The sequence below is a fragment of the Microcebus murinus genome, chromosome 12, assembly GCF_040939455.1.
Source record: "Microcebus murinus isolate Inina chromosome 12, M.murinus_Inina_mat1.0, whole genome shotgun sequence".
Taxonomy (NCBI): domain Eukaryota; kingdom Metazoa; phylum Chordata; class Mammalia; order Primates; family Cheirogaleidae; genus Microcebus; species Microcebus murinus.
The window spans coordinates 80,931,001-80,951,438 of NC_134115.1; the positions used below are offsets into that span (position 1 = coordinate 80,931,001).

The window sequence follows — 20,438 nt, forward strand, 5'->3', positions numbered from 1 at the left end:
AGAAGGTTAAGGACGCAGACATTTGGAGAAGGTATCTTAGCCTTACTAATTAATGTAAATTGATATCCATGTGTTGCCTATTCATTAAAAGGCTACTCCGTCATTGGATTTCTGTGGTGATTGTTTTTTAAAGGTTAGCCTTGGCCAATTCTAAGTTTTTTTCCCCACCAGTCCAAGTTAGCAGAATCAAGAGAGGAGCCTTATAGTTATTTCAAATAGTGAAAGTTACAGATACTGATTGGCTGCTTCAGAAAGGTTATTTGGGTTTCCTTCACTTGATCATCGTTCATCCTGCCTTCGTGTTAGTCCTTCTCTCTATTCATTGTATTCCTCCATCCGTCCTCCCATGCATTCAACATTTGCTAGTCTTCTGCTGTGTACCAGGTCCCTTGGGTACCAGGGGCGTGACAGCGAGGAAGACTTGGTCCCTGCCCACGAGAGGCTCACTGGTAGAGCTGGAAACATACACGGTGATTAAGACACCGTGTGCTAAGTGCCACTGCAGTTCATTCTGTAGGTTTGGTGCGAAGGTCTGCTCTGTCCAGGGTACTGTGCTGGCACTGTCACAGGCCATAGAGAATGAGATCTCCGGCCCTGCCCTCGAGGAGTTCACAGGCTATGGGAGAGGCAGTAAACAAGCCAGTAATTAAACCATCACAAATAACCATGACTTGTAAGGCAATTAGGGGGAGTTTTGGGACTAAGAACAACAGGCCAGGGAGCCCATTTCAGCAGAATGGCCCAGAAAGTGCCATGACAGAGGCATGTGCAGGGGACTGCGGGACTGTGCCGCTAATAAAATACACGCTGGAGGGCCAGGGAAGGTCCCTCAAACTGAATCTGAAAAGTTAGGGAAGAGTTCAATAGGGAAAATATCAAGATGGGCAGCCCCAAGAAAGAGACCTGAGGTACAAAGGCTTGAAGGTGTTGGGTGACAGAAAACATGGCCAGCAGGTGATTCAGTGGCATAGGGGTACAGGGTTCAGGTGGGGAGGGGACAGGATGAGGCTGCAGGGACAAAGCAAGGCCAGATGGTGTGTGGCGGCCAATGCCAGGGGAAAGCGGCTTGCAGTTTGACTGGATAGTGATAAAATGCAGAGGTTACTAACCCATGGCCCTCAGCCCTGCAGGCCCCCAGAGCCTTCCATGGGCCTGATAAAGCCAGACTGCTTCAGTCGTATTTTATGCCATGATCAGGTTGTGTATTTTAAAAGAGATGTCCCAGGTTGCCACTGAAGATTTAACTGCTTTTCGTTTTCAGCTCTAGAGAAAAACAGGCTTGGAAGTCCTCTTGGGATACTTTACCTTCTTCCACCGCCTAAAGGCTGCTCCCTCATCCCTAAAGGGGGGCACACAGGGAATCTGGAGACAAGAAAGAGGGTGGTCAGAGTCCCCAGGGGGCAGATATACAAGCAAATTTTGATGCAGGGTTCATAGCTGGCTGGGACCTTGGAGAAGTGCTGGGTAAGAAACAGCCTGGGTCTGGGCTAAGCAGAGAGGGAGCTGGACGGCAAGGTAAAGGTAGGACAGGGAGTGGAACTCGGGTGTCCTGATTTCCTGGGCAAGCTCCTAGGTCTCCAGCAAATTGCTGCTACTGCTGGAGGCAGAGGAGAGAAAGATGAGAAAAACAGGAAAAAGAAACAGAGAAGCGTGAACGAGTAGGGAGGAGGGAAAGGAGGAGGAATGGAGAGGAGGGATGAGGAAAGTGGAGGAGGGAGATCGACTTTTGACTAAAACCTTAATCCGATCATTGGCTGTGGGTTTCTGTGTTTTTCTTTTTTTAGTTTCTCCAAGTTCCAAAGAAGGTAATACACTGCTGGCCTGATTGTGTTTCAGCTCCAAGACACAGCACAACATTTGAAAAGCCCATTGTTCCGTGTTGTGATAATATAACTCTCTGTAAATGGTGCAGTCCAGTGTACAGAGTACCGCCCCGCCCAGCCCACTGGTGACCTGCGGGGACAGCTGAATGCCTTCTGGTCGCTGAGCCCACAAGAGTGGGGCTGGGCTTTCAGAAACAGCTGGGCTGATTCATGCAAAACAAAAGCCAGCTCTTCCTGCTAAATCCCTGGCAGGCACGGCTGTGAGGCTGCTGGGCCCCTGTGCCTCTCCGAGGGAAACATCTTGACTCAGCTCCAAATGTCTAGATGTCAGTCTCCTGCCTGAGCGCCTTGGGCAGCTTCCCACCGTCCAGTCCCTTCGGCCTGGCATGCTCCCGGCCCCCACGCGGGAGGCGGTGGCTTTGGAGGGAAATCTGGGTTCTAGTCCCATGTAGGCCGTTTCCCAGCTATGCAACGTAAACAAGTGACTTCTTGCTCAGCCTCAGTTGCTCCATCTGCAAGCTGGGAGCGAGAGTAGCTCCAATCTGAGAAATCTGTCGTCGGGTCTGAAGGACAAACTTCAAGGCTGTCAGGCACTCGTGGATACTGCTGTCCTGTTTTGTGTAAACCTGATGCATCTTGCTGTCTGGCTTGGTCTTGCACAGTTCCCTTCGTCCACGTACCCTGCACCCCAGACTCGCCGGCACAAGCTCGCTCACCTTAAACACCTCCGTGCCTTTCCCTAGTGGGTTCCCATACGGACACCAGCCACTATTGACAGAGCCCGTTCTATGTCCCAGGCCTTAACATGGATAATTTCACTTCATTTCCCCGCAACTCTTTGAGTGGACATGATTGTCAGGTGAAGAAACCAAGGCACAGATGGGTTGAGTGACTGGGACGGAGGGAGGTCCTGTCCTCCAAGGCCAATAAGCACAAAAATAGCACTACCTCAAAGACTTTTTGGTGAGTATGTGTTTAAGAGATGTTATGAATTGCTTTTTATTTCTAAAGCATAACAGTTTACAATCTTTCTTAAAATAGTTCTGTATTTCTTAAACAGCTCCAAATACCCTCCGTCCAAAGAAACAGTGAGTTGTAATTAAGCATTATATGAAATGTATAGAGAAGCGTCTAACATCAGACCCCAAAATTGTCAAGATGCAATGAAATAATTCCTGGTCCCGAATAGGAGGTGTGGAGAAGCCCTTACCTATCCTTTAGCTTTCTTTCACTTCGGCTGCAGAAAGAATCAGGGCTCTGGGGGCAGACCTGGATTCAGATCTTAGTTCTATCACACCCAGATGTGGAAGCTTAAGCAGGTTACATCTCTTCTCTAATCCTGTTTCCTTATTTGTAAAATTGAAGACAAGAAGACCTAACTTAGAGGGGAGTGCTAAGGCTTAATTGAAATAACAAAGTGGCATATATTAATAGTAAGCACTCGGAATGCGGAAGTTATAATTATGCTTTTAGTTGTTATGAATGCCACTGTCATAATGCCAGCTGTGTGTAGCTCCAGGGACAGTGACAGGCCTGGCAGCAGGAGGGAGAGTCTCTGGGCACTTTTGCTCTTTCCTTGAAAATTTAACTTGGGACTTGGGCGGGCTGGGTGACAGAATCAGTGACCCTTGCTGACGCTCATGCTGTTGGGCATCTTACTGGCATTTATGGGGCATGATTATAGACTCACGCCTGCTAGCACTCCAACTGTGTGTTGGTCCATAGGCTGGGCGTCTTAGGACTGAGCTGACAGTGGTTGTGCGGAACTCACAGTTTTAATCTCTCATTAAAATAATGGGGCAAACACCTTCCTGCCCAGAGCGTTCAGGAAATGTCTGGATTGGCAGCTCTTGGAATTCAAAGTACAACCGTCTCCAGTCTTCCTGACGTGTCCCAAATCACTCTGCCTGACCAAACTCATCTCTGGTCACTTTCCTCATTCACCAATTAATTAATCCAATAAAAATTTGCTAAACATCTGCTCTGTGCCAAGCACTATTTGACACTGGGGTTATATAAGAAAACCAAGCAAACGCACTTACTCCTTCCACTGAGCTCCCAGTCTAATGAGAGACACACATAAACAGACAATCCAAATACAGAGTTGAACAAGGGGGAGCGGGGAATATCCAGGGTACTGGGCAGTGGTGTGCTGGTAAATGTTAAACAACAGGCTCTGGGGGAAGGGGAGAGGGAAGCCCTGATTTATAGCCTTTGCCAATTTCCACGGTGTAAATATTCCCCCTGTGGCTGGTTTCAGGCTACCAGCATGGTGTCACTGAATGTGGAGTTGAGAAGAGATGTGCAATAAATAGCACACAGTTATATAGTATTCCTACCATATGGACAAATAGCTAAAATATCCTTAAGAGCATACGTAGTAGTGAAGTATAGTAAAATAATCAGGAAGTAATAAGCTTTGAGAATTTATTACCTTTATTTATAACGTATTTCATTATAAGTTTATATGAATTGTTATTGAAGGCTGTGCTTAACAGCTGGCTATAAGAATTCATGGAAATTTAACAACCAGCTCCTGTGAGCTAGTTTGGGCAAATAGCAGCCTGGAGCAAATGACAGACTCGTTCGTTTCTTCCAGTTCCGTCTTCCGCCAGCCTCCACACCTTCGCTTATTCTGTGCCCTTCGCAGAAGCTGCCGTTCCCTGCCTCGCCTCCATTCCTGTTCTTCCCATCCTTTCAGGGTCGACTGAGTCCTTCTGCCTCGTGGAGTTGTCTCTCTGCCACGCGTCCCCTCCCCTTTGCCATGGGAACTGCGCCCTCCATGCATGCCCAGGTTACGGTGGGAGCCACGTGTTTGTGCGGTGACCCTGCCGCTCTGGCTACAGTTAACTGGATCAAGGGTAGGAATCTGCCCCAAGTGAGGGTGTGGACCACAAACCAAGATTCCAGCTTGCTGTTGGTAAATGCCATCTTCTAGAAAGGAGAAGGAGAAATGCTTGTGCGACTGAGGCAGAGGAATGAAGCAGATGGGCAGGGATGGAAGATGGAGAGAGAGCACTTTCTGGGTCCCCTTTGGTACTCAGGCTGTGCTTGGGGCTCGACACTGAGGCCCCATGGGGCATTCCAGGGTCTCCGGAGAGCACTCCCTCAAGTCATCCCTGGCACGGAATCCCCATCTTGTCCTCTGCTTCTGGGAACTTACTATAAGGCATTCAATGCTCAATAAATACTTGTCCTAATAACTTATTTTTCGGAAGCTAGCTCCACAAAAGGTCTGCAGCCAAAAAGCCCCACCGATCCTGAGGTCTTCCCTACCTGGCTGGCCCAGCCTTCTCCTCTGGGAGCTTCTCCATGCCCATCTGGTCATTTAACAAGTCTCATGGCCTTCTCTGTGGACATGACAGAAGATGGCCACCACAAAATGGCGGCCTTGGGGATTATCAGTCCTCACAGGCCCAGTTAATTAACCACGACTGTCACGTCCCACGCTCCAACTCCAAACCCTGAGAGCCCAGCTCGGTCCTGGTGTCAACTGCTAATGCTGCCGACTGCGTTGTGAAGGAGGACTCTGGCACAAGCATGGTGCCAAGTGAGGGCCAACCTGTGGGTGGGAAGAGGCGTCCTGAGAGGGGGGAGTGGGCACCCCCAGACTGTCTACTGCACGGCCTGTGTGTGGCCTTCGTTTCTCCTCATCCTCACTCCATGTTCTCCCATGGGAGGGGATCTACGTTAGCGAGACATGCACACTGAGACGAGGAGCCAGGGAAGATTGGTCTTCCTGTTGCCTAGATGCACTGGGAAGAGAAGTACAAAAAAGAGTCTGGAAAGGAACGAGGACAGGACACTAAGGCAAAGGGAACTTCTAGGCACCCACGCAAGGCAGACCTGACCCTGAAAGGGCAGGCCAAGACAGATCCTGACCAGCTGCAGAACACACATGTTGATGCATGAAGCAAAGCACTAGGAACTTGCCTGGCCCTCTGATAAAGTACTGGTCATCTTCACTATTATTTTTACCATTTCTGGTGATAGCTGTGCCTATGTGACTTTGCAGCCACCAGATGGAACAATCACAGGATCATGGGTGCAAGCCCCTTTACTCTCTTGGCCTCAGTTTCCCCATCTCTAAATTAAAGGGTTGGAGCAGATGTTCTCCAGTGTTTTCTCTGGTTCTGTGGAGACACAGATTCAGAGGTCCACCTCCCTTTGTCTGAGAGAAGTTGCTGGCGTTGGAAATGACATGTTAGATAATTCCAGGGCCTGTGTAGGCTGAGGCTTGTAATCAAAGAGCTTGGAGCCAAACAGCCTGTGTTTCTGCCTTGTTCCCCACCGCCCTACAGCGGGCCACGGACAGCCTCTGGAAAAAGCAGAGAGTGGCGGAGAGAAGGTGCGAGCCTCCCTGGGGGCGGGGGTGGAGGGGTGAACACCTTGCTTCAGTTCTCTGAGAAAGTGGAACTGGACAGAGTTTCCCAAGCCAGGAAGGGCGGCAGAGTGTGACTCAGGACATTGAGCAAAGGAGCGGAGGCCGAGGACTCAGGCATAGAGGACCAGGCTGTATGGTATCACCTGTGTGACCTCCAGAGACCTACTTAACCCTTTCTGTGGCTTGGCCATCTCATCTGAAAAATACACGTGGTGATACCTATCTTGGGAGGTGGGCTAGGGAGGTGAGAGTGGTCTTCCCAACACGTGGGAAGACCAGAACATGGTATGTGACATTCAAGAAATGGTTCCTGCGATCAGTGGTGCTGTACAGAGACCGAGAGGGGCAGGAGGAAGAGCCAGGCTGCGATTCCCTAGGCCCTGTGGCTTCCCTGGCTGCTGCTCAATGGGAAAACCAGGAAGTGAGTGCCATGCTCTTGGCTTCTTTGCTGCTTAAACAGTGCCAGCTGTTCCTGCTCTCACCCCCAGCACCCAGCAGTTATTGACTCTGGCCTACTTTACCTAGTTTTGGAGGGGGCTTTACCCTGGCAGGACGCGGGCCAGCCTCCAGCACATAGGCTGGACATGGACATCCCTGTCGTCTACCTGGTCCAGGCTCCTGTTGAGTGTATGAATCCTCCCAAACTGGAGTCACAGAGCAGCTGCCAGAGGCCTGGGAACCCATGTTTGCACCAGGACTGTTGGGAGGCTGACCCATGCCTCGTTCCATTATAAATGGCTCTCTCTCAAATGCATCTGTTGAGATAAATAAAATACGACACTTGTTTAAAAGTGACCTTGCACTCATCTTTCTGACCAGTGTGGATTTTCTCAATCTTCTAAAATAACATCTGCCACCACACTGGTAAGAACATCCACGGACCCAGAGCCCACAGTCCTTGCCATTGCGTGGAGTCTTTCTCTCACTGTCTTCCCAGCCGGCCGCGAAGAGGCAGTTCATGATGCCCATTTTACAAATGAGGAAACTGAGACAGATATGTTAAGTCACTTGACCGAAGTTATGGGAGGAACAAGTGTCAGGGAATCCAACCAGGGCCTTCTGAGTCCGAAGCCCCACTTAAGGACAGGGATGGACTTTGGCGCTTCTTGTTTCTCCCGAATGAAGTTGGGAATCGTTCTTCCCTTTGTTCCCTCCAGAGGCTGCTTGCCATCTCGCCCGCTTTGCGGGCTTTGCCTCCTGAAGCCCTTCCTCGCCTGGTCCTAGTGGAGCATTGCACGCTGCCCGCGTCACCTGCGCTCTTTGGCCGCAGCGCAGCCCGGGAGCTCCCCTGGGTCTGCTCCCCCGGTTCTAAGCCCCTTCGGATCTCCCCTTCGAGCAGCGGACCTTAGTTTCCTCCTGGGTACAGCAGGGAGCTTGATGCCTTCCCGCCAGGAGAAGGCGAGGGGCGGCACAGCACGGACACCGGCGGGAGCGGACCCCATCCCCGCGGTGCCCAGGGGAGGGCCGGCGCTCCGCCCCCACCCCGCCCGGCCGCCCCGCTCCGCCCCGAGGGCGGCTCCCGCCCGCGCCCTGCCCTCCCGGCCGCTCGCCCCGCGGCGCCCCCGCCCCGCCCCGCCGCCCGGAACCAGCTGAGCACAGCTGGACCCAGCAGCCGCCGTCGCCAGCGCCGCTGCAGCAGGTAGGGGAGGGGGCGGCCCCGGCCCCGGGAATCTGGGGATCCGGGGCTGATATGAGTCCTTCCTTGCCCTCCCCTCGCGTCCGAGCTCGCCCGCGCCTGGAGCCCGGCCCGGCCTCGCCTCGGGGCATCGCTGGAGAAGGGCTTCCGCGCTCGCCTCGCCCTTCTTCCCGGGGACCCAGGAGTGTGCATCGGGCTGGGGCACGCAGGAGGGGGCCGGGCCTGCACCCACCAGCCCCGCTGTGCCGCAGCCACCGACCTAATAACCCTGACCCCGCCCCCGGGCTGGGGGGACTGGGCCCGGGGTCACCGTCACACTCGAGGTGTCTGACCCGGGCATGCTGGTGGCGGTCTGGGTGGCTGCTCCCCCGGGGAGTCCTCCTGGATCCTTCACTCCTGAGCAATACCTTTGCCCGCTCTCCCTCCAACTCCTTCCTCCTTCTGAGCCCGGGGCTGTTAGAAAGTTCTTCCTTGTGCTCGTCTGAAATCTGCCTGTCTGCTACCTGTAAGTGCCCCGCGGTGTGCGTTCCCTTCCCTGACTCACGCGGAACTTCTCTCAGAGTTGAAGACGGAGATTGGAACCCTCTTCCCCCCGGGCCCCCACCTCTTGTCGAGTCCATACCCCCAGAACCTGGTCACAGCCCGATCGATCGCAGGCTGGCGGCTCTGGGCGGTGCCAGGGGGAAGCCCCGGCCTTCCTTGGAAGTCTGGGGCCTGGGGTGTGGGTGGGCCGGAGACGCGGGCTCCGTCTGCCCAGACATCGGCTCCCTATTCGTCCTCGTGCCCTCCGTCAGAGCAGAGAAGGGATCTTTAAACACCCAGAACTCATTCCAGGCTGTCCTGCGGGTAAGGCTGGCTCTGTGGAAGGTGGGGCCTCTGGGGAGGTCCCCTGTCGCTTTTGTTTGGCCTCTGGGGCCTTTTAAAAGACTTCATCCTGCAAGTCCTGTTCTCCCAGGACCACATTTCCGACCAGGGCACCAGGACCTCTCACCGCTGTGCACTTTGTCGAGACCACGGTTTGCTGGAGTCTCACCCCGTCCCCATTCCACAAGGGCCCACCGTCACACAGTGAGCGGGACAGGGCTGGGACACGATTCCAGTCTGCCCTTTGCTGCCTACTTCTCCCTGGTGGGACTTAAAGGCCTGAGGACCCTACCCCACCACACCCACGTCCACACTTGGGGGTGTCGGTTGGTGTTTCTCAGGGATATTAAGTGGAAGATGCTGGGAACAAAGGAGGAAGGATGGGAGGGGAACTGTTGGCTTTCAGCTCCTTTGAAACTCCGTTTTTTTCTTCCTGGGGCCTGGCTATTTATAAATGCCAGGAAAATTGTAAATAGCCTTGGGAGCTTGGGTTGGCACCCAGTGAATTACACAGCAGCAAAGACGGTTTCTGTGTGAATCAGGGAAGGGAACTTTCCTCCAGAATTTTCCATAGTCTTTTTATTAGGGACTCACAAGAGCTTGGAAGCAGGCTGCTCCCAGGAGTGGCTGCGGGGTTTGGCACTTGTAGCATTTTCTTCCTTCCTTCCTCCCTTGATTCCGCACTCGTCTGGGCCTATGTTCTGTGCCCTGCCCTGTGAGGGGCACAAAAGCCCCTGAGGAGGACAGAGCTCTCTGTCCTCAAGATAATTCCCATCTGTAGTGGAGTTACGTCAGCCGGCAAGAGGAGTGACTAATTCTGTCTGGGTGAGCCAGGCCTCAGAAATGAGTAGTAGTTTACCAGGAGGAACAGGGATTAGGGAAGAGACATTCTAAGAAGCAGGAATAGCTTGTGCAAAGGCACTGAGGTTTTCTGAGCAATCCATGTGGCTAGAGTGGAGGATGGGGGAAGGGGGTGGCGTGGTGGGAGTTGAGATTGTAAATGAAGACGGAACTAGATTGTAGGCTAAGAGTTTGGACCTCATCCTGAAGGCAATGAGGAGCTGAGAAAGGCTTTTGACCAGAGCAATGATAAAAAAACCTCTCTTGAATCTGGTGGCTGGTGGAGCGGGTGCATCGGAAGGGGCTGACGTGGAGGAGGCTCCCTAGGAGGCTACTGCCCGGTTCACGTGAAATACAGCGCGGGTCTGAACCAGAGCCGTGGCCACTGGGATGGATCACAGTGGCAGATTCTGGAAGCCTGTCTGAAGGTCTCAGAACCTGCTATACATTTCATCTGAAATCAGACAACAGGCTTATACGCTGCTGGATATGGCCACTACATCATTGTAGCTACTGGACAAGACTAAGTTTTTCAGAGTGATTTTGTTTCTTTTTTATTATTTTTAAAACAAACAAAATATTTTTAAGGATTCAAACACAGAGAAGAGGCACCTTCAACTCTTTAAACAAGGGGTCCTCAAACTTTTTTAACAGGGGGGCAGTTCCCTGTCTCTCAGACCGTGGGAGAGCGCGGCGCACATTCCACACATGCGCACTGTGGGCCCGGGACCAGTCGGCTGCTAAGCAGGACAGGCAGCGGCCCCCAAACGCCTGCTTTAAACCCTCCTGTTTAAAGCTACCCAGAGGTAGCCACTGGTAACAGCGGTGTTTGTACTTCTGCCGAGCTGTCGCAAGCAAGATGTTGTCTGGACAACTTCACTCTTCTTAGCCATCCGGTGCCAGTAGGTGACTTCTCCCTACTCCATGTGAATAGTTTGGGTCTTTTGTGAGATGTGTCAGGATCATAGAGATGGTTTCTGCTTGGTCTATAGTACTTTGCTGAGGCTTTGGTCTTGGGTTTTCTTCAAGAAAACTTTTACAGCCTATGTCTACAGCCTGTAAGGGTGTATGCTTGCTTATTAGGGGTCTCAGGTATGAGACAAGTTGGAAGCGCTGACTTGGGAGTAGAAACTGCAGTTTTGGTTCTTCGACCTTGGGCAAGTACTGTCTCTCTGGGCCTCAGTTTCCTCATCTGTAAAATGGTCTGCATGGTAATAATAAAAAGCTGCCTTTTAATATACCAAACACAGCAACATCAAATTCTTCATGGACTACGCACAACTATCCTATTTTACAGGTGAAGAAACTAAGGCTTAGAGGCTAAATAACGTGCCTTGGGATGTGTGACTATTAGGTGACCGTGCCAGGATTCCGGAGGTCTGACCGCAGAGCTGTAGCCCTTAATTACTGGACTAAACATTCTCCTGAAGGTTCTGTGTAGTCCTGAATTATGAGAGCTGGTGGGGGAGTTTTGCTGTGGCTGTCACGAGGGATGGGGGTCAGTGTGCACAGTGTGGGGAGCTCAGCCCTGCAGCGGAGAGGCCTGGAGGGGCCTCCCAGGGCTGTTTGTAAACTCATACTTTCCTGTACCATCCACAGGATCCTTGAGTGTAGGTGAGTCTCCTCTCCATTTCAGGGAACCAAGGCTCTAAGGCGACACAGGACTTGCCCAGCAAGGTCATTTGGTCAGTTGGGAGCCCAGCCAGGACTGGTCCTTCCTCTTCACCAGTTGAGCCCATGCTCTGGAAATCTATCTGGGTAAGCCAGGAAAAGAGGGTAACCCACCCCCTGTCCCATGGTTATTCCCTGAAAAATGCTGGCAGAAGCAGGCAAAAGAAGGTTCCAGGGGTTATGCATTTTGCGGGGGGAGGGAAAAGTAGAGACCAATGTTTAGGCTGCAGGGGGATGTTAAGTAAAAATACCTCCTGGCTTTCAATTGAGCGAGCCTGTGTCATATTTCAGCCTGATGTGGTCTGTGAGGTTGGAGACCACAGGCAGGCTCAGTTCCTGCTGCCCGCCAGCTCCCCCTCCCTCCCTCCCCTGCCATATGCCAGCTCTTCCCTGCCCTGCCTGCGACCACATCAGCAATTTAAGGGTTGGGCAGGGAAAAGCAGGGGTGTGGTGGGCAAGGCTGGGCAGCTAAAGGCCCGGGCTTGGGTCCTGGCTTTGCCACTGACAAAGTGACTTGGACTAATGCATGCCTTTCTCTGGGCCCCACTGTCGGTTCTGCACTTGGGGTGGACGGCATAATGTCAGGCTCTCCCAGCTCTGACTGTCGGAGGGCTTTGGGCTCAGCGCATGAACGTGTGAACACAGGACCTGCGTATCTGTGACACAAAATGAGTCCACAGCAGTGCAGCTGGTGACTCAGCTACTGCTCTTGAATTTGCTCTTGTCAGACTGAATTGGTTGCCCCATTTTGCAGATAAGGAAGTTGAGGCCTAGGATGCATGTATGTATCCTAGTCCCTGTTCTATGAGCAATAATAATAGTGGCTACTGCATGTGGCGTGTTCACTGTGCGTGTTCACCTTTTGTTTTCACTGTCTTGTTTAATCTTTAACAGCCCAGTGAGGGAGGAGATATTGACTCTGTTTTACAGATAAGGAAACTGAGGCTCAGCCTAGAGAAATGAAACAACTTATACTTCCTCTTCTTTGGGTCTCAGAGTAGCCCTGGGGTTGTCATTATGTGACCCATTTTACAGACGAGCACAGCGAGGCCTGGAGACATGAGCTCCCTTGCCCAGGAGTCCCCAGGGGCCACATGGCCAGTTAGATTTCTTTCTAGGCCCTCTGCTCCTCCCTGGTGCCTGGCTTGTTCTGCTTCCAGGAGCCTCTGCACCACTTGCATTCAATGCTTGGATGAAGGGATGTGGACAGTTTTCTTCCTGGACTATAAAGTATCCCTGAAACCCATTCTTCCCAAGGGGGATCCAAAAAGGGTTTGAGCCACAGAGCTTCACAGGGAACTCCGATGAAAGAGTCACAGCAGTGGCAGTGGATTCATTTATTCCGCTGAACTGGTTAAGCAAACAGTCCTGTTACCTTCCAACCTCAACGGGAATATTATCTGGCTCAGACTTATTTGCTAAGCAAAGGATATATACTCTGTGAGCCTTTTGGGCGGGGTTTGGCCCTTACTGTCCCTGCTGCAGAGGCTGTGGCTGGGCTGGGCTCTTGGTTTGTTCTCAGTAAATAGCAGTTAAATTTCTGGGCATGCCTTAGTGGTGTGGGTGTCCTATGTACTTTTTCTCCCCTCCTCCAAGGACCCTTTTTGTTTTTTTTAACCCTTGTTAAATCTATTACCCTTTCGAGAGAAAATTTAGGAAATAAAAAAAAGTATGAAAAATAAGAACTGTCCATAACTGACCAGAGATAATCACTGCTAACATGTGTGGGTGCATTTCCTTCCTGATATTTTCAGTGCATTTTTTACCCCCACATAATTGCCATCATCCTGCATTTATAATTTTCTATTCTGACTTTTTGTTTTTCCTCAACATGATAGCATAAATATTTTCTCATGCTATTAAAGACTCTTCTTAAATTTAATTTTTAAAGAGTTTTAAAAGTATATTGTACCTTAAGTAGATAAATGTATGGTTTATTCTATTTAAAATCTTTTTCTCCAATAGGCCATGGGATTAAAAAGTGAAATAATACATTTTTTATTTCTTTTTGAGACAGAATCTCACTTGCCTGGGCTAGAGTGCTGTGGCATCAGCCTCGCTCACAGCAACCTCAAACTACTGGGCTCAAGTGATCCTCCTGCCTCAGGTCCAAGTAGCTGGGACTGCAAGCACATGCCACCATGCTCAGCTAATTTTTTCTATATATTTTTAGTTGTTTGGCTAATTTCTTTCTATTTTTGCTAGAGACGGGGTCTTGCTCTTGCTCAGACTGGTCTCGAACTCCTGACCTCCAGCGATCCTCCTGCCTCGGCCTCTCAGAGTGCTAGGATTACAGGTGTGAGCCTCCGTTCCCAGCCGAAATAATGCATTTTATTTATAAAAAATAAGTTTTACTCTTTTTAAATGAAAATGATATATGCTGACCTGATTTTTTCATCACTCTTGCCCAGCAAGGTCATTTTTCTGACTTTGGTGTTCGCTTAACAATCCTCTATTATTAAATATTTAGGCTGTTTATAAATAATACTGCAGTGAACATCCTACTGCATAATTTCTTTGTGTCCTTTTTTCATTATTTCCTTGAAGAGGGCCCTAGAAATGGAGTTCCTGGGTCAAAAATGATACATTTTACAGCTTTTGCTTATTTATTTTTTTTTTTTGAGACAGAGTCTCACTTTGTTGCCCAGGCTAGGGTGAGTGCTGTGGCGTCAGCCTAGCTCACAGCAACCTCAATCTCCTAGGCTCAAGCGATCCTCCTGCCTCAGTCTCCCAAGTAGCTGGGACTACAGGCATGTGCCACTATGCCCGGCTAATTTTTTTTTTTATATATATATATTTTTAGTTGGTCAATTAGTTTCTTTCGATTTTTTTAGTAGAGATGGGGTCTCGCTCAGGCTGACCTCGAATGATCCACCTGCGTTGGCCTCCCAGAGTGCTAGGATTACAGGTGTGAGCCACCACGCCTGGCAGGTTTTGCTTATTAAAAACCAATTATTCAATAATACTTGTTGAAGCCTGGTAAGGAAGACTTTATTTGGGACCATTGTAATAGGTATAGGAACCATGGCAATGGTGTCTTGCAGTGGGGGAGAGAAATTGGGCTCAACTCCAAATACAGCATGGGCAAGCTGGAGTTTATAGCCAAGGAGCAGTGTGGGGGTCAGTGGATGGAAAATCACTAAGAGGAAACATCATTAAGGAGTAAAGGGGATTCTGGCTAAATTGACCTAACGGAATCCTTGCTGAAGGCAGGCGGGGGTGCTCCTACATCACCTGGGGGGATGGCGGGGATGAGGAGCCTGATCAGATATCAAGGATGATCAGATATTAAGGATGGGCTAAACTGCTTTAGCAGGATTCTTTTGTTAAAACTGGATTTTACAAGGAAGTGTACCTTTGGGTCTAGGGAAAGGTTCAGAAGCGTCTCTAAAATTTAGCCAAGCAAAGAATCTTTGTCAGGCTGCATTTTGCAAAATTGCTGCCCAGAAAGGTTGCAGTTGTCCTTATTCCCACCAGCTGCACACGAAGGTGGCAGCATTCTTGAAGGAGCATCTGAAGCTGGTTGTAAAAAGTACAGCTGTTCTAACATAGAGTGCAGGGACCATTTTCCTGAAACTTCACACTTCATTCATTCGTTTAGCAAAAATACATTTGCACAGTTCCGCAGCAATAAAGGGTATCAAGTTAAGGTCCCAGGTTGATGAAGCTGAGAACTTGCTTCTCCTTCCAGTTTCTGTTCTGTTCTTGTCATAAGACCTGGAGCGGATCACCTCTCTGAGCTTCGGTTTCCTCATCTGTAAAATTAGGACGTCAGCACTAACTTCGTAGGGTTCTGCAAAGTGTCCCACATGGAGCTTGGCAAGTGTGAGCATTCAGGTGCGGGGAGTTTTTATTATCTCGTCTGCCTCCAAACTGCCCTGGGAAGTAAGCAGGTAGGGACAGATCATTCCCATTTTTATAGCCTCAGAGAAGAACTGGCAGTGTGTTCTTGGCTTTCTGAGCTTCGGTTCAGTCCTGTTGAACTGTGTCATTCAGGAGGTAAAACAGGCTTTTTTTGTGGGCGAGCCTGGTATCCTGCCCCCCTCACAGCTCCCCTCCCTCCATGGCATCTCTGTTTCTCCTGGAAAGCATGGTGGTCGCCTGCCTTCTTTCTATATTCTTTTAGAAGGTGGGAGCTGCCTGCCCAGCCTTTTTGGTGGTCTTAAAAAAAGACCATACAAATTCATGGTTGCAAAAAATTCAGTTTTCATAGATTTAAATTGTATTTTAAATGTACTAGGACTTCATCTGAGAGCATTTTAGAAATGTGGAATTTCAGGCTCTGCCTTTAGGGTTGCCATATTTAGCAAATTAAAAAAAAAAAAAACAGGATGCCAGTTAAACTTGAATTTCCGATAAATAATGAGTAATTGCTTAGCATTTGTATGCCCCCTGGAATATTTGGGGCATACTTATACTAAAAAATTTCATTGTCTATCTGAAGTCCAAGTTTAACTGGGCATCCTGTATTTTGTCTGGCAACTCTCTCCACTTTAGCCCTGCTGAAGCCAAATCTGCATTTCATAAGATCCCTGTGGGATTCGTGTGTAAATTCAAGTGTGAGAAGCATGGACCAGGGGCCTTGTGATCAAAGCCTGGGATGAATCTTCTTTGTAACGAATCTGTTTGTAAAACAGAACACATTATTTGTAAAGAGAATGATTATTTCCAAATCAATCATTTGCACACATCTGTGTGTTCATATGTTGGGTTTTCTTAATACAGGGTAGACCTGCATCATTTTCAACCGAAGGGAAAGAGTTCTTTGCTTTGGTAAGAAGCCCTGGCCTCTTTTGAGGCCTCAGTTTCCTCATCTGTAAAATGGACTACATTCTAAGCATCCCTGCCAGCCCATGGTGACCAGCTGAGGTGACTCCCAAGGGGGTGCATGGCTGCTGATCACGCTGGGTCACTCCTGCCTCCACATTTAAGACTGAAGGACTTGACTCTATGTTCCCAGTTTCAGGGACTTTGGTGTCACAGTGGTGACCCTAGGCAGAGGGTGCCTCCTCACCTCAAAACAAAGTTTCCAGACTCTTTTATAGCAGGACCTGAGGAGTCACCTGGCCCCACCCCCTCACTTCATGGCTAGGGATACTCATGCCCAGAGAGAACAAATGAATTTCCCAAAGCACACAGCAAGCCCTCAGATTGCTACACCACCACTTGTGAGGTTTCAACAGTACTCTTCTAAACCAAATTATTTCTGCTATTATCAAACCTAAGGCCCAGGAAGATTAAGGAACTTGACCATGGTCATACCCGTAGTTTGTCTTGGCTGTGTGGTCTTGGGTAAGTCATTTCTCTCCCTAACTTATCCTCTCCCACTCCATGAAATGGGGAATGGCACCCTCTCCTCTTCCCCCAGCTCTACTTGTGTTTCTCTTTAAGGTTTTATTGTAAGATCCAATGATAGGTCTTGGTGTGTCTATTGGTCCTGGAGTGGAGTGCTTTATTAGGTCACTGGTACAGGTGTTAGGTCAGAGACTTAACACTATGACGTAAAAAATGTTCTAGAGCATCTCAAACTTGCTGTGCACACAAATCACCTGCATTCTGTGCAAATGCAGATTGTGGTTCAGTAGGGCTAGAGTGAGGCCTGAGACTCTGCATTTCCAGCGAGCTCTCAGGAGGTGCCAGTGTTGCTGGTCCAGGGATCACGCTTTGAGTTATAAATTTGAAATCAATCAGTTATCAATTTAGAATCCATACTTAAGAGATAAGGGAGTTAAGAGATAAATGCCTGGTTCAGGGCCAAAGAGCCAGTAATAGTAACAGGATCCAGCCTAGAGCCCAGATCTTTTCTTATTTTTTATTTTACTTTATTTTTTTGAAATGGGGTCTTGCTCTGTTGCCCAGGCTGGAGTGCAGTGGCCTGGTCATAGCTCACAGTAACCTTGCACTCCTGAGCTCAAGTGATCTTCCTGCCTCGGCCTCCCAAAGTGCTGGGATTACAGGGTGAGCCACTGTGCCTGGCCCAGATTTTTTCTCAATGTCTTATCTTTGATATCTGACTTATTAGTATCTATATGGTCTACAGCTGTGAGTTTTCAGAATCTGAACAGCCCTTGAAATACTTTGCTGCCTAATTGTGGAACAAGTAGGGCCCTTCCTTAGGAGAGAGTGACTCATTGGGAAGCTATCTGAAGGGGGAGGAATATAGCCCAAGAACCTAGCATTTGACTTAGATAAACATTTCTACCAGAGGTTTTATACTTAAGATTATAAGCATCATTCTCTGTGTATCTATGGATGCAAACTACAGCCCTGGGGAGGCCTCAGTCTGTTTCTGTATGCCCCTGAACTAAGAATGGTTTTTATAGTGTTAAAGGGTTATTAAAACAAAAACAAGGCCAGATGTAGTGGCTCATGCCTGGAATCCTAGCACTTTGGGAGGCTGAGGTGGGAGGATCACTTGAGCCCAGGAGTTTGAGGTTGCAGTGAGCTATGATGATGCCACTGGACTCTAGCCAGAGTGACAGAGCAAGACCCTGTCTTAGAACCAACCAAAACAAAACAAAAATACACACATACAAAAAAAAAGCCCAAAAACCCAAAACAAAAAACAGAACAAAACAAAACCAACCAACCAAACAAACAAGGAAGAATAGGCAACAAAGAGGGTATGTGGCCTGCAAAACCTGAAATATTTACTGCCTGGCCATTTGCAGAAAAAATTTGCTGACCCCTGATCTAGAGCACCCATCACTTTGTATTTTTCTCAAGTGAGCAAGAGGCCTAGCCTTAGAGCTTGAAATCGAGTGAGATCAAGACGTAGGGGAAGCAGCCTAACGTGGTGGGAGGTAGCTAGACATCGTAGCTGTGTGACTCTGAGCACATTACTTCACCTCTCTGAGCCTGTGTCCTTGCTTTGCAAATTGGGGACCCTGATATCTGCCTGGCAGAGTTATCACGAGGATGAGACTTGATGCCTATAGACTTTGACACTTGGAAGGTGCATAGCAAATGATAACTATTCTTACTGGGGGTGGCCATTTGAACCCTTAAGGCATGAATGGACAGATGTCATGTTTCTCCTACCAAGTCTGAAGGTCTTCCCCTGGGAGTGAGCTGGGAGAAGTCTTTTACAAGAAAAAAACCCAGAAAACCAAAAAAACTCTGTTCCAGTCTCTCCCCACCCCACCCCCAAAGGAGAAATTTCCTTCTTAGCCACCCAGACAGATGGGGTTCCCTGGGGGCTTGCACGCTTTCACTAGTGGCAGGCTCTCTACCCAAAGGCCAGCCTTTCCCCACCTCTATGAGAAGGTGCCTCCTCTTCCTATTCTCTGAAATGCAATTCAGCAGACAGGCACCGAGCGAGAGCCCTGGGCTGAGATCATGAGTGCTGGAGTGAAACCTCTCTCATGACTCCATCTGGAGCCTGTGGGCGGTGAACTATAGTCAGTGGTTTGTGGACCTTGTTTTTAAGCTGCTGCAGCCTCAAGATCCAAAATGGAAAACAGATCAACTTGGAGTTAGCTGGGGCTAATTCTAAACCCAACCAAGTTTGAAAATTCTGGGGCTCCTGATGTCCAAATCTTGGGGAGTGTAATGCTCTTCTTGCCCATAGATGGCAGCATTTGCACTCTTAGCCAGCTCTGTGGGAACATGTGAGTGCATGTGTGTGTATATGTGTCGGGCACGTGTGCATGCATGTGATTCACTGGTTTCTTCCCTTATTGACTCTTGAGCTGTGCTGGTGTCAGCCTTAGGCGAGGCTCTGGGATACATGGGAGCAGATCTTAGTCTAATGGGGGAGGCTGACTTGGAAATAGACTATGACAACAGAGTATGACCACAGGGAGACCCTCGGGGGAGCAGCCTGACTTGGTGGGAAATGCCCACACATCTTAGCTGTGTGAGTCTGAGCACATTACTTCACCTCTCTGAGCCTGTGTCCTTGCTTTGCCGTGGGGACTCAGAGGAAAGCGTCTGTGCAGAGATTATAGGGAGGACTCCAGGAACAGAGAGGGCAGTTGTGTCAGGCTGGAGCCCACTGGGTGGGTGGAAGACAGGAAGAGATGAGAGCTGAGGCTCAAGCAGTTGAGGGAGGCAGATCATGAAGGACATTGAAAAGTTTGTTAAGGATCTTAGATTCTATCTGTGGCCCTGGGGCAGCCGTGGTAGAGGCTGAGCAGAGGAGTGACCTGGTCTGGGCTTGCTCTGAAGAGATTGCATTGCAGGGCAGAGAAAGGATGCAGGAGGACCCATTAGGAAGCGTCTGCAGTCACCTAGCTGAGAGGTCATGCTGCCGTGGACCATGTGGCAGTGGGGTGGGGAGAAGAGGGTACATTCCGCAAGCAGACAGGGTCTGAACTGGCATGACGTTGTGACTCTTTCGTTGCAGGTGAGAGTGACAGAGTCAGGGGTGGGGTGAGGAAGGGGATGCCCTGGTGTTTGGCCTGGTTCATTGTGTGGATGGTGGACGGTGGACGGTGGGGCTGTTTGCTGACATGGGAAGCAGTGGGGAAAGGGGAGAGGAGCAGGTTGCAATTGGAAACAAATGCAGCGCCACAAATGAGCCAGACAGTGTGATTTGTGGTGTGTATAAGAGAAAGGGGCTGGATGTGAAAGGCTCATCCTCATACAGAGTTAACCAACTGTGGGAGGTTGTCAGTCATTTGCAGGAACAACAAAACCCAACTCTGCTTTGACCTGTCCCTTGGAACTAGGAGGTTTCTGCAGGACTTTTTGAGAAAGGCCCCCAGAGGTACCATTTAACACCAGGTTCTGGGGCCCAGGCAAGCGTGTCTCCGGTTTTGGGTACTGTGACTCCAGATCTGCTGCTAAGGACCTTGTCACTCACAATGCAGAAATCATCAGGAATGTCTGCATCATTTACTGTCAGGCCGAGAACTGGGCTTGTTTGTGCCTTACTCCCAGGAGCCTGCCTGGCCCTGCTGCATTTGTGATCTTGGACTTGCGCCTTGGCTCAGAGAGTCTGGTTTGGGCAAAGAAACTTTCCAGGGTGGGCAGGAACCAGCTTGCTCAGCTGCCCCACTGAATGCAGATGACTGGAATTCTGGGTAATGGGGAAGGGGGAAGATCCGGGTTGTCCCTGCAAGGCGGGAGGGCTGAACTACCTAACCCAGGATGGGGCTGATGCAGGATGATCCTTCATTCACTCACAGCAAATGCCCTCTGGTCCTGCTGTTGGCCGGGACACATGCCGTGCCAAAGCTTCAGAGGTGAAGCATGCAAAACCTTTGCCTCCAAGGAG

The 20,438-nt window shown here is 49.7% G+C and overlaps 1 protein-coding gene and 1 long non-coding RNA gene across 3 annotated transcripts in view; one reads left to right on the plus strand and one right to left on the minus strand.

The window, feature by feature from the left end:
* Positions 1-4,249: 4,249 nt before the first annotated feature.
* Positions 4,250-8,494, minus strand: LOC142874312 (uncharacterized). The gene is made up of 3 exons (XR_012922135.1): positions 8,388-8,494; positions 6,813-6,962; positions 4,250-4,757 (listed from the first exon to the last, which is right to left on the minus strand). It is a non-coding gene; the product is annotated as an uncharacterized LOC142874312 (long non-coding RNA).
* The window catches only part of GSN (gelsolin), a 59,757-nt gene continuing 47,076 nt past the window's right edge, over positions 7,758-20,438 (plus strand). Inside the window, exon 1 of one of the 2 annotated variants that reach the window (XM_012771732.3) lies at positions 7,758-7,846. The gene's annotated coding sequence lies outside the window, so the exon portion shown is untranslated. The remainder of the gene's footprint in view (positions 7,847-20,438) is intronic. The other variant, XM_012771734.2, reaches the window with a different exon arrangement.